General features: G+C 42.8%; 1 long non-coding RNA gene across 2 annotated transcripts in view; it reads left to right on the top strand.

Annotated features, from left to right (window-relative positions):
- The window catches only part of LOC111772703 (uncharacterized), a 35,059-nt gene that overhangs the window by 9,736 nt on the left and 10,798 nt on the right, over positions 1-14,525 (top strand). The window contains exons 2-6 of one of the 2 annotated variants that reach the window (XR_011437580.1): positions 5,295-5,408; positions 5,774-5,920; positions 6,359-7,260; positions 8,858-9,062; positions 9,152-9,217. This is a non-coding gene — a long non-coding RNA (uncharacterized lncRNA). Of the gene's footprint in view, positions 1-5,294; positions 5,409-5,773; positions 5,921-6,358; positions 7,491-8,857; positions 9,063-9,151; positions 9,218-14,525 lie in introns of those variants that run through there. The other variant, XR_002806707.2, reaches the window with a different exon arrangement.

Here is a 14,525-nt window from a genome sequence, read left to right as displayed (position 1 = left end):
TCTTCACAAAAAGAAAAAAGGAGAGAGAACTTTTTAGGGTTTCTGTGAATGAATTAAAAGCAGAATGCCAGCTTTTCCATCTAAAATTTTACAAGGAGGAAACCTTCAAGATTAAGTACAGCAGCATCCATGGTAAATAATCACTGATTCAGGTATAAGAGAACATGTAAACTATGATGAAATCAAGAAAGTATTAGAGAAAAAGGAAGTATCTAGAAAACTTCTCACTTCTCTTCTGCCATCAGTTTCAAGTGAGCAACTATTTAGGGTAGCAAATGTGAAGACAAGTAACCCCAGAAACAATCTAGCAACTGATAAAGCTCGGAAGTTATTGCTTCAAATCTCAATGGTAAATTTGTAAAATTTAGCTAATAAAAGGTTAAGCAATGAAGTTATAATAATAATTATAATACTAATCATTTAGATTTATGGTGATTATCCCAGAAGTGTATCCTCTGATTAGGATATTTGGCTTTGGATGGATATCGATTTTTTTCATCCAGACATCTGCAATTCAATTAAAGTGTGTGTTTGGTGCATCTCAATTTTAGTATTTCTACTCCTGTCAAAGCTCATCAGCGAAAACTGATGTTGACACACCAGCAGGAGATTGGGCCAAAACTGCCTTGTTAAAGCATTCCTGTCTGAAGTGAGTTTTCCAGTTTTCCTTGGTGAGGTAGTCAATTGGCAAAAGCAGAAATCTTCTATTATAGGAATGTTTTCTCTTCTTGAATATTCTTCTCTTCCAAATCTTCAAATATCGAACAATTTTTCTGATTTAGACATGGTATTTGCTTGCTAAACACTAAGAGGATTCAAGTCCCTATTTTCTGCCAAAAATTCCTGCTGATGTTAGGATGGCAAGGGAGCTTAGAGGACATCGTATGGAGAATCCCCACTCTGCAGACGAGGGGACAGGCTTGTGGAGGGGAAGGAACTTGTCTGAGGTCCAGCAGCTAACTAGGGAAGAAGTGGCGCAGGATCGAGTCTCCCAATATGCGACCCTGCCATCAGTCCAGAGAAGCGAGTGGTCACCTTTGCAACATTTTTTTCTGTTTCTTGGTGCCATGCTCCTGACCAGAGTTAGGAAACATCTTCTTTTTCCTCCCCAAATCTATTCATATTTCAACTCAAGCGCCAATGGGACAGAACCTCTTTGATCTCTTTCTAAGTATTTCCTGAGTATTTCAACCTGCTGCCTCGTGGGTTTAATGAGCATCACAGATGATCCATTGATGTTTCCGGCTCAGCGAACCATTCATTATTACAGTGATTATTACGAAATGCATTTTGGCAAGTGCTCCTTCCCCCTCAATTTTTAAACCCAAGTGTATTCAACAGGAAATGTAGTCCATGTGTTTTTGACTCATTTGCACCCAGGTCATTAGAATGTGGTTGGTCAGAGCGAACTGGACTCTGAGTAGTGCTCTGGACCTTTTCATAACACATTGATGCTTTTAGCTTCTGCAAGATGTCACCAACCAGATCGTGTGCAGTGAGTGTTCCGACTCCAGCTGTTCTGTGTTGACTTCATGACATACTCCCATGCACCTTTTCTTAACTACCTCCATATTTCTGTTTTCCTTAGATGACTATGTGAGACTGAGACAAGTATAAGCACATTATCCTCTTTCTAGAAAGATCTCAAAATAGTAATATAAATAATAATACCTAGCATTTATTGAGCATCTGCTATGTGCCAGACACTGATTTAAGCACTCTACATGTATTTGATTCTCACAATAACCCAATGAGGTGGGCACGATCATTATTTCAATTTTAAAGACTGGAAAACAGAGGCCCAGGGTAACAGCTAATAGACATTGAAGCCACAGTTCGAACCCAGTCAGTCTAGCTCCAGAGCCAGTACTTCTGACCACTATGTAGTCATTGTATGAGACTGTGACTCTGTGTCTAGGGTACACTATATTTCCTTATACTGGACTTGAGATACTTCAGTGAATAGGCCTACCAACGTTAGCTTTCTTAGCTACCTCAGTGACTCATACGTCAAGATTTGCAATCATTAGACATATGGCTATTGTAAAAATGCCCACACAGATTCCTTTGGCCAAGAAGAGAGCATGGCGCTCAGGTGGATATCTTGCTACGTAATTTGATCCCAGAGGATATCTCAAGACTATACATAATTCAAGATGAGAAACGCTGCTTCTGCCCAGGAGACTTGACTATACGCTATTTTCATGGCCAAATGGCCCAGGCAGACCTAGTGCCATGCACCTAGGAAATACATGCTATGATCACATTGAATTGAATGGTGAAAACCAGAGACCTAATTGGGAAATATCAGGGTAAACAACATTGTATCTTTTAGGAAATTTGGGAGAAGGGCCAGGTTACCTTCAAGTTAGGACAATGTCCTGTCCTCATACTATTTCCCCTTACTTACTTGTACCTTAAATTACTTTGTGGAAATCTGGGTCATGGAGACAGTTATATTTGCCATGCATCAGCTCATTTGCATCTCTGGCTTTTCTCTGAATATTAGTCAAATAAAAACATATTTGGGGAAAAGGGACCCAGAGAACCAGGAGAGAGCCACTATCTTTGAACCATAAAGAACAAGTATGAGTTCTTGAAACTATAGTGGGGTCCTGTTCCTGAGTTTGTGGCTTACTCTTTGCTCATATTTTAGCCACATAACCTTAGGCCACAAAGACACAGTCAACCTTGTAATTAAAAGCCATAAAGAAAAATTGTGTTAGATTTTCTGATCAAAGGCTTAGTCAATCTACATATCCTTCTTGGATAATCTCATCAGATCATCTACCATCTATATTCTGACTCCTAAGTCTCAGCTTGTACCCCACATCTCTTTACTGTGTTTAAGAATTGCACATCCATTTGTCTGCTGGACATCTCTATTTGGAGGTCCCATAGGATCTCAAACTCAATGTCTAAAATTGAACTCATCACCCCTCTTCCCAGCTTCCATTAAAGGCTCCTTCCCTTGCGTTCCTATCTTGGTAAAAGAGTCCAAATTTCCTCCCCTTCCTCACTTCCTTTACCTCCAATCTACCAAGTTTGTCAACTCTACCTCTTTAAAATGTGTTAAATCAGCACACCTGATTTAACCGCTCTTCTTCCACAACTCCTTCACCACAAGTCCTTCCCTCAGGCTACAAATACCATCCACCTGTACTGCCAACACATTTCTCTGTCTCTAATCCGTTCTATACACTGTCTGTCTGTATGACTGTACCTTCAATGGCTGTCTATTGCCCTTAGGATAAAATCTTAACTTCTTACTGATCTGTCTTTCTCTCTAGACTGTGAGTTCTTTGGAAGAAGGGACTATAGTCCAATTCATAATTAAATATTCAGTGAATAATATTTGCTGAATGAAGGAAATTGCACACACTGGTTCTATACAATGACCCCAAACAGCAAGTCTCCTTTTTCTTCCAAAGCTGCTGGGAGAGGGGTGGGCTGGAGAGCAATCAGAGATGACGATCTCTGCCTCTCTTGCCCCAAGTCTTTCAAAGGGGAAAGAAGGAGATTAACACTCAGCTCACTATGTTCCAGTTACACGTTGCTGGATATTTTAAAGGGATAAGCTCACTGCATCCCAGCAGGTACCCTGTGAATATTACACCTTCATTTTACAGATAAAACTGAGGTCCAGTAAAGAATATGCCCAAGCTCACAAGCTTAATAATTAGCCAAGCTTAGTAATTGACCAAACCATCATTCAAACCTTCACCTAGCTAACTCCAAAACTGGACTCCTTATATCCATAACCATATACAATTTGATCCCAAAATTAAGTCCAATAACCTTGTACATGAACCATATGTGGTCCAGGCATCCTGCCCACCCTCCCTCAATTGTCCTTTGCCAACACACTCACTCAGTCCTCCATTCCACCCACCCATAGCCCCCCAGCCACACTCCACAGGGTCCAGGAGAGCTCAGAGTTTGCCAATCTGACTTAGAGATAAGGAATATCTTACAGAACTTTTCTGATCCAATAATAGCCTCTTTGTTTTCCTGGACCAGATAGGGAGTATTAATTAAAATTTTTATCTGTAACTGCTTAATTAGAAGACATATTTCCCTCTTTCACAGTTTCTCACACTTGAGAAGAATTAGAGAAGCTGACTAAAAATAACCAGAGCGCAAAGAGGAAAGTGGATTTCCTGGCATCAGAGTTTGAAGGTTTCAGAATTTTGCACCTAGTATCTCAGGCAAATGGGGCAACTTGAGCACTGTAAGATTTCACACAATTCCTAGAGGAGCAAAAGCATCTGAGTGAGGAAAACAATCGCATGGGGTCATAAGTTCAGGGAAAACCAGTATAGATGAGAACTGTTGTCCAACTCAATTCATTTTAAAATCCAACCACATTCATAAGCACGTACCGTGTACCCAGCACTGAATATAGAAATAAGTAAAACAGTTCCTGCTGGTGAGCTCACGGTCTAGTCGGGGAGACAGACAAGAAAAGAAATGTCACAATTTATGATAATTGTGCTAAGTACTTGCATGGGACAGGAGAAAGAGCAATGAATTTGTTCTGGGAGTCTTTGGGAATTTAGAATTTAGCATTCTCAGATGAGGTGACATCTAAGTGGAGTTTTGAGGGACAAACTGAAGGTCATCAGACTGAAAGGTGGAGAGAAGTGCTTTAGGCAGGGGGAGAGCATCTGCAAGGTCATGGAAGCAAAAATGAAGAAAGAAACAAAAAAAGCTCGTGGGGTGTGTAGGGACTGGCTTAAAGACCAACTGAATGTGCGTGTAGGGGTGTACACATCGGCGAAGGATCAGGCCTTCTTCCATCTTATAAGGACAGAGAGATGTTTAGGGTTAATTACCAGCCATGCTCTCTCCCTTGCGTTCTTGATATGTTTCCTACAGAATGGGCAAGTCTATGCTGTGTACGTATGAATATACATTGAGGAAAGAATAACACAGGAGGGAAAGGGTCTTATAAATGTCACAGCACTGTCCATTTTTATTTGATATATGAAATAATATAAATTCACTGCTCTCATAAATTTAGAGAGAAGTCCAACTTCAGGGCCTGTTTATAAGGGCTATTTGACTCTGTGAGTGAAGCATTTTCATTTGCTCTGGGGGCCTTTGATAACTGCTTATAGAATGGATTTGGCAGTCTAAGTCCTTGCTGAGTTGGGATATGCAACAAAACTTCAAAGCCAGCTCCTGTCATTTGCCTGGGATGTCAGTCAGCACTATCTCTGGCAGGCCCTGGAGAAAGTTGACATCGACCTGCTGCATATTTCATTTCTAACAAGCTAGTTCTCCTGCATTAGGCTTTCTACAAGACTCAAGATAAGATGGAATGCTGGTGGATTCTGCTAAATTTTGTCAGCTTTTCCTGAGGTTAAAAGGATGGCAGATTCAACACTGGCTGCCACCTTTAGAAGGTGAGCTCTTGGCATGATGATAAATTCCCCAGGCTGGGGTTCAGAAGATGAGTCTTTTCTCAATTTTGCAACTATGAGTTAGTGAGTTGGGCATATGGAAGCTTGCTCATTAATGTCCTCTTAGAACATATCTGACTTTGTGGCAAAGACTGAGAGCTGCTACCTCTTCCTCCCTCCTTCCTTAGGAACATCACCTTAAAGACTATTCCCAGTTCCCTTCAGTCCAGAGTGACCAGAGAGATATAAGAAAAAGGTATAGGGTGGGGCTTCAAGAGTTGACTCTCTTGCTATAACCACCATTTTCCTCCTTTCTCCATTCTTCCTATTTCCTGCCTGGAATCATAACCTGATGGTTGGAACTCCAGCAGCCATCTTGGATGATGAGGCAACTTGATGATGGCAACTATGTACTAAGGATAGAGGAGAAGAAAGATAGAAAGAGCCTGCATCCCTGATGATGTTGAAAGACTGCATCCTAGCCATGGACTGCCTCCTTCTGCAGTTCATATTATGTAAGAGAAAAATAAACCCCTAAATCTTGTTTAAGCTTATGTTATTTGGGTTTTCTATTATATGCAGCTGAAAACAATTCCTAATGGGAAACAGTTTATTCTCTTCTACCATATATCAGCTTTCCCCAAACGGCAGAGAACGCAGCTGCCAGCCATTCCAGAGAAAATAGACAGTAGTAGTTCAGAGCTGGGGTTCAGGAGTCAGACAGCCTCAGGCAGCATCCTGGCTCTGCCACTCAGAAGATGACCTTGAGCAAATTCTTTAATTGTCTTAATGCCTCAGTTTCCTCTTATTATAAGGATAATCATAATACCTTATAGGGTGGTGTAAAGATCAAGCTAAAAGTGATAAGATATGTAAAGTGCTTTCAGTATGCTCAGCATCTAATAATCACTCTGCACATATCAGCTATTATTATTCTTGTTGTTTTATTCTAGCTCTGTGAACCTTGAAGTCACCAGCAGAGAAACCCCAAGGAAGGGCTGAGGTTGTTCCAGTTTGGGTGAAGGTCTATGTGGCCAGGAAGATGGGACACTGGGATTGGCCCAGCCTGGGTCACACAGCCACCTTGGTGGTGGTGTTGGTAGGAGGCAGAGTCAATCGAGTGTGGTACCAGAATGGGGCAAGGAAGTGAGTGCTGGAAAACAAAGACTGGAGCTCTCATATGCCTCTTATTTGCCTCTTGAGGATATTGAGAAAATACGCGTCTGCTAAACTCCTTGAAATTTTTTGTACCAGTAATATAAGGAATCGCTATCATCAGCATTCTCATCCCAGTCTTTGCGGCCTTTTTCTTTCCTATCAGACTTACACTAGATTTAGATCTCACTTCTTTCAGTGCTGAGGCAGCTCCTGGAAGGCCCTGCAAAGCTAAAACCCCAATCGCCCCTCCCACCCCACCACTACACTGGTGACAGAATATGTGATGCAGAGACAAGGCAGCAACATCCACTACTGAAACAGCCCCTTTCAGGGGGAAAAAGCATCAATGTCAAAACTGCCAATAAAGGGTCTACAGAAAAAACACAAAATCATCCCCAAACTAAACAGCTGCCTGGCGTGGGGTATTGCGCTGCAAAATTTCCCAGCTGTGTGTGTGTATTAATCATGTCTTTTTATTTTCCATACTCTGATGCTTTGACATGTTGGGGCCCTGCTGACCCTGGAGGGACTGCCCCTCCCAGGGTTAGCTAATTCCAAGAGATAGCACCAACTCGCCGAGGAGCCTGCTTTTCAAATGCCAACCAACCAATGCAGAGCCCACACCCCCAACCACCGCCTCTACTGGATTCTCACTCTCTGGGCCACTATCCACCTACCCTAGTCACTCCAAAACCAGGTACCAGACAACTAGTGACAGCCCCGATGCCCCAGAACTCCTTGAATTTATTCAAACTAGCCAATCCTAAGTCTGCTTACCCTGCCTCACTTGTTCTTCCCACAAAAGCCACAATGAAAGCTCTTGCCCTTGCCCCTGTTTCCCCCTCACTCCCTCTGCCTCCTGACCAACTCTGGAGCTTCCCTGTGTGGCCCTGCGTTGTGTGTCATGCCTCCTGTTTCTAGGAATCTGTGAGTATATGAAACTTCTCCCTTCTTGGTAGTCATTTCCATGTCTGCATGTCTTACCATATCTGATTCAAACACATTCCGGGTACCCTTTTAAAACTGTGTGTGTGTGTGTGTGTGTGTGTGTGTGTGTGTGTTTGGGTGAGTGTAAGCACACACGAGTCTGAAATGTTTAGGAAATAGAGACTCAGACTTACTTTTCTCAAGCTCCAATTTTCTCACAAACTTGCACAATAGATACCCGGCTTTCCTGATGCTCGTAACCCTGTTTGCCAAGTGTTTATCAGCACTGACTCAGGGGCCTGGGTGCTTACTTCTGCAAGGGTTATCTTTCTAGTGAATCATGACATCAGCCTCTTGCTTTTATTTTATCAGACAAACTCTCCTGGGAATATATTTTGTGTCCAAAGGAGATAATATTAAAAATATTCAAGAAGCCAATTTTGTTGTTTTGTCTTAACAACCAAAAAATATCTCAAAGAGTCTACGGCTCTTTTTGGCGATTTTAGCATCTTAAGATGAAGCTACCAGATGTGTCTGAAATTGGGCGAAGAGGGTTGTGATCAGCAGCTGATGCTGCCTTGGGGAACAGGAAGTTGGCAGAGTGATGAGACTCATTCTGGGAAAAATGAAGCTGACTTTCCACCAAACCCAAAGTGCGCTGGCACTGGTTTTGTTTCAGATAGATGACTGAAAAAAGGAAAGTCTGAAATGAGATGATGCTTACCCTAAGAAGAAAAATAGTGAAAATAATGATCCAGTCATTCAAGTGATCAGTTTTTTTCTAAGCTCTTTTCTTTTCCCCCTGAGCTCTTTTCTCGGTCCTCACAAATCACCCATGTTTTTGTAGCCACAGATGCTTTTAAAGATCTCTTCCCATCACTATTACCAGAAGTTCCAGGATAATAGAATTGTTGGCCTTAGTATGGCTCTCCTAAGATGAGACGGTTTTTCCGGGTTTCTGGGAGGCCTGAATCACGAGCATATCACAGTGTGGTTCTGTGGTGAAGTTCTTGTGAAACATCATCTTGTTAATCACATGATTGCTGAGGACAAAGGTCAAAGTTCAACATAGCTGATGCACTGAAAGAACAAGGAGGCTGTCATTTCCTCCTATCATTGCCGCAGCTTGGGGTTCTAGATCTAACTAGCTAGGAAAGTTTCTAACTCAAGCCTCGGAGCTCAGAGCCTGTGGCAGTCCTCCAGAAGGTGTTTATCCTGAGGTTCATCTTCTATTCAGCGTGAAGATTGGTGGAAAAGAAAGGAAACCAAAGTCTACCAGGGGTCTGTCTTTTGCTTTGTATTTTGCATGTATTATCTCACCTAAAATCCTCACAACTAACAGGATGTGAATTATTGTCATTTTCCAGATGCAAAATTAAAGAAGCTAAGAATCCACTCAAGGTCACACAGCTGGTAAGTGACACAGCCAGATTCAAAGCCAGGTCTGACTCCAATGCCTGTGCTGATTGCACCATGCCAGTGAGTCTCAAAGCAGGACCGACATCACCTGGAACTTGTTAGAAACACAAATTCTGGGCCCCACCCCAGACCCATCGAATCAGGAACTCCAAGGTAGTACCCGGCACATAGTAAGTGCTCAATTAATATCAATGGTGATGATCCCATTAGCCCATTTGTCCACTTTTTTTTTTTTTTTGCAGCTCTGATATGGTTGTCAGGAATGTGGTGGAAACAAGCGAGATTCTTGGATAAATAGCATCTTCAGGGTGAGGACTTCCCTGTCCCACTTTAAGCTGAGTGAGCCATTTTTCCTCCTTTGCAAAGACCTCCATCATGTTGCTTATCATGCTGCCTTCTCTACTCATGTCTATTGTTTATATCTCTGCTGCAAATTAGTGTTCAGTAAGTGTCTGCTAGTGAAAGACTGCTTGATCTCCAGTTGTAATTTATACATGCCATCTGTAGTAGGCAGAATAATGGCCTCCCAAAGATATCTACCTCTTAATCCCTGGGATTTGTGAATATGGTAGATTACATGGCATGGGGGCAGTGAAGGTTATATTGAAATTAGGTTGCTAATCAACTAACCTTAAAATAGGGAGATTGGAGGCTGGCCCCGTGGCTGAGTGGTTAAGTTCACGTGCTCTGCTTTGGCGGCTGGGGTTTGCTGGGTCAGATCTGGGCACAGCCCTACACACTGCTCATCAAGCCATGCTTTGGTGGCATTCCACATAGAAGAATTAGAGTGACTTACAACTAGGATATACAACTATCTACTGGGGCTTCAGGGAGAAAATAAAGTAAAATGGAGAGATTAAGTTGGGTTATGTGAGAGGGTCCAATGTCATCACAAGGATACTTAAACGAGTCAGAGGGAATCAGAAGACAGAACCAGAAAGATGCTATGTGAAAAGGACTCATCTCCTTGTTGTTGGCTTTGAAGATGGAGGAAGGGGACCACAAGCCAAGGAATGTGGGTAGCTCTAGAAACAGAGAGGCAAGGAAACATTCTCCTGTACAGCCTCAGAAGGAATGCAGCTCTTCTGACACCTTGATTTTAGCCCAGTGAGATACATTTTGGAATTTGAACCTCCAGAACTGTAAGATAATAAATTCATATTGCTTTAAGCCACTAAGTTTGTGATAATTTGTTACAGCTGCAATAGGAAATTAATACACCATCCTTGGCTCTATTATTACCACTAGTTTAGAACTGGCTATTTTTCATTCTTTAGCCTAACCACCTGCACTCCCCCCTTCCCATCAGCAATAACACCTCTCCCCAGGGTGCCAGGGCATTGAAAAGAATTTTGCACTGTACAGTTATCATCTGAGAATGAACCCATAGACACACGTTTAAAAGTCTTCAACTCAAGGTCTAGGGTGTGTTCAGCTTCTCAGGCTATGGCACTGGAGCACTCATTAGTGGGGCCAGGGGCCCCTCATGTGTACCTTTGAACTCATCCTCTGCTTGCTCACCACGGAAGGTGTGAAACAGCAGCCCACAGGCAGAGAGTTAGTTCAGCAGTCCTCGCCGCTGGGGACACCTCCTCCCCCAGCAGACCCATCTGTCTGCGTTTTGTTGGGCAGGAACCACTCAAAGGCGATCCGGTCTCTCTTTTATGCCAGCTCAAGGGAGAGCCCAATGTGGCTCTGTCAGCAAGGGAGAGATCAAAGAGCTACCAGCCCCATCCCCAGCTAAGATGCTTCGGAGAACAGAGGCCACACTGAGTACGTCTCTCCCTCTATAATGGTTCCGCTGACCATCTCCTTGTGTACACCCTGTTGCCATCACCTCTCAGAACTTCAGAGAGACTTTGACCGATTCCAGAGTTTTGGATTCATTAAAAACAACTAGACATATCAAAACACATTTTGAAAAGTTGTAGTATATTTTAAATGTTTACCTTTAATATATCAACACTTTTAACCCATGAAGAAACAATGCAATGTAATAACATTATTCACAAGAAATTCAGGATTTATAAAAATATTAATTCATAGTATACTAGAGGCACCATAGACTACTAATGGGGTATACACTAAACTGATATAATGAACATCTTTGAACCTGCCCATTCATCTTTGTGACTCTATGAATTCCATGATTTGGAGATAAAGTTAAGAGTGTACATACAAGGCCCCCTGGGATATGAGGCCTCGGCCAAGTAGACCTCCTGCCCGACACCCTCTCCAATCTGCCCTGCCATCCACTTCCCCTCACTGCTTGAAATGGTATCAAACATTCCTGTCTCTATTGGGAATGACAGCGAGTAATTTAGTGATGAACTTATTCTTTTTTGAGGAGGAGGATCAGTCCTGAGCTAACATCTGCTACCAATCATCCTCTTTTTGCTGAGGAAGATTGGCCCTGAGCTAACATCTGTGCCCATCTTCCTCTACTTTCTTTATATGTAGGAGCCCTGCCACAGCATGGCTTGATAAGTGGTGCGTAGATCTGCACCTGGGATCCCAACCAGCAAACCCCTGGCCACCAAAGCAGAGTGTGCAAACTTAACCACTATGCCACCAGGCCGGCTCTAGTGATGACCCTGTATGATGAAATATCAGGGGCTGTGAGAAGCATATCACTCCCAGGAAAAGGGGATCTAGACCTGAGATGGATCTACGGCCTGTGTATATGCAGACTCCAAACACATATTCTCTCCAGCTGGTCATTAATTTCAGGAAACAGCTCGTATTAGGAATTTAGGCTTAGGAAAATAAAACTCTCAGGCAGAATTTATGAAGTTTTTAAGGGTAGTTTTAGTTCCTGCAGAGAGGCTAATTGCTGGAGAGCTCTCCAGTACAAGGGACGAAGGAAGTTCATCCAATCTCTTTATGTTCCATTGTTTTAGGAAATCTGAGCTTAGGAAGGTGGGTGGCATCTTTTAGCTCTAATGATCCAAGAGGGGCCAAGGATCCATAACACAGCAGCAGTCTCTTTTTAAGGCTAAGGTAAGTGTATAGAGGTCATTGGTGCTTCCCTAAATGGACTAACATGAAGTTGAAGTCTGTCCCCTGTCCCCTACTATTATGCAGTTGCCTGTCACTGACTATTTTTATGAACATGGCCAATAAGCAGTAATACCAGAAAATGATCTATCTCAGTATTGCCCACACTCTCTGGTCTGAAGTGTTAATGATTTTCTTTTCCAATTGCATAAACTGTAGGAAACCACTTTTACATTGCAGAGTTATTGCTGCACAAGAGAACTGAACAGCTATTTTTTAATTATTAATGGAGAGGAAGTTATACATAAATGAACCCCCAACGCCAGGGGTCATGAACCTGTGGAAATAGTCTGAAGGGAATTTCCCTCCTTCCTCCTTCATTGGTTGTAAGGCTCAGGTCATTCTCGTAGTCTATGTCTCCTTAAGTCATTGGTGGTAGCCAGATCATAAAGCGTGAAGGATGGACATGTAGACAGGAGCACTTTAGAACTGTCAGGAGAGCTTTAGAAATGCTGACTCCTGGATTCCACCTCCAGAGATTTTTACACAAGCCGCCTAGGGGGTAGCCTGGGTGCAAGGACTTATAAAAGCTCCGTAAGTGGTTCAAATGTAAAGTCAAGATTGAGAACTACTGATTTAAGTAAAATCAATGCTAATTTAGTCCAACAGTTGGTTTGACTTGTTTCCCCTCTTGACAAAATTGAATGAACGAAATGATTGCATTGGGGGTTTTGAATAGACATGGCCTAAAAGTGGTGATCTTTGACTGTTAACGGATTAGTTTATCATGGCAGGATTTTACAAATTCAAAATGAGGCAGAGAGGCAGAAGAAGGGTCTATTGGCTTGGAATAATACAGTTTCAGCCCCTTCTTTCCTGTTCCATCCTTCAGTCTGCCAGTCTACTTCAAACTTGCTAAAGTAATGTGGGCAGAGCGTCATTGCAGGCTGATGAAGTTTCTGGACTGTGAGGTCTGGCCGTGCAACACAAATTCAATAATAATCCTAACACCACCACTGGCCGACTCGAGGCCACTGCAGAGAGTGTGAAGTCAATTCCTTGGAGTGCTTCCAGCAAATAGTTTTGGCATGGTTCCTGGATCATCAACAGGATTCTGCCCTTGACATCTGGAACACCCATCTGAGATGCAAGCAAATAGTTCTGAAATGAAGTTAGGTCTCTTGACCAGTTAAAGATGTGTGTTTGACAGAAACCCTGTGCAATTCATTAGTCATCCAGCTAGTTTCCAGCAGGTATGAATTGCTGGTGGGTGATCAGCCTGGAAGCTGGAAGGCAATGTGGCATGAGTTCCCGCTGGGATGCTTTAATTAGGATGAGAGTGAAGGTGACCAACCCCGTGTGAACAGTTATTAGCAGTGCCTTCGGATGAAACAGAACCCAGGCCTGGTCCTCTGCCCTTTGTTCCAACCTGAATGTGGCATGCCATTCCCTTCTTGGAGCTGTGCTGTAGCGCTATCAGTTATCACAGTACCATAGGGTTTAACCTATAACCGGGAGGCTTCTGGACACTGCAAGTGCATGTTTATGTGCTTTCCATTACGGCTGGGTTTGTCAACCACAGCACTATTGACATTTTGGGCTGGATAATTCTTTGTTGCGAGGGGTTGCCCTGTGTATTGTAGGATGTTTAGCGGCACCCTGGCCTCTACCCACCAGATGCTAGGAGCATTCCTCTGCTTGTGACAACCAAAGGCATCTCCAGACATTGTCAAATGTTCCCCGGAGGGTAGGGGTTGCAAAGCAAAATTGCTCCTCTTGAGAACCAGTGAAAGTTTCCCCAGATTTCCTACATAAAGGCAGAATGGTGATTATAAGCCACTCCCTAAATGTCATTCAGTACAAATGAATCTGCCTTGTCTTTAGCTGTCATACGCAATAGCTTTGGTTCTTTTTAGTCATCTTTGTATGCTTGGTGGTGCTCAGCACAATGCTCTATTCACATAGCAGGCCCTCAATAACGTTCATCAGAGTAAAAAAATCCACTCTTCCTCTACTTCTGTCCATGTGGTCTGGGTGGGATTCTTGGGAATTTAACATGTGGCCTGGCCCAAGCCAATCAGACCTCCTCATTTCTCTGGACATGGTAATAAGTGCCAGGCACACACATAACTGAAGCCAGGTTTATCAAAGTGAATCACAGGCCTCATTGGAAATAACACTCCCAGCTCATCTTCTTTTTTTTTTTTTTTTTTTTTGCTGGTTTTGAGCCCGGAAGAATGTAGTCCCCAGAAATTCTGGAAGCCATCTTGATATGATAAGATATAAGAGAGCCTGTTTGAGAGTCACTCAAGAGAGATGCAGGAGAACCAAGAGATGAAAAGAAGAAAATCAGGTCCTGAGGCCATCATTTGTGCCCCTAGATCCAGTGGTATTTCTAGCCGCATCCACATCCATATGACTTTTCAGTTGCTTGAGCCAATATGTTCTCACTACTTTGTTTGTTTCCATTTTTATTCTTTTTTGCTTAGGCCAGTTTGGGTTGGGCCTTCTATCATTTGAGATCAGAAGAGTCCTCGTTTAAACACTGCTCTACACAAGAGCTGGCCTGTTGTATGTGTATCAGTGACCTGATAACACACAGTGCAAATGCTGATTTGG

This window comes from Equus caballus, chromosome 3 (genome assembly GCF_041296265.1).
Source record: "Equus caballus isolate H_3958 breed thoroughbred chromosome 3, TB-T2T, whole genome shotgun sequence".
Classification (NCBI taxonomy): domain Eukaryota; kingdom Metazoa; phylum Chordata; class Mammalia; order Perissodactyla; family Equidae; genus Equus; species Equus caballus.
Note: the sequence above shows the minus strand (reverse complement) of the source record. Positions and strands in the feature narration are given on the sequence as shown.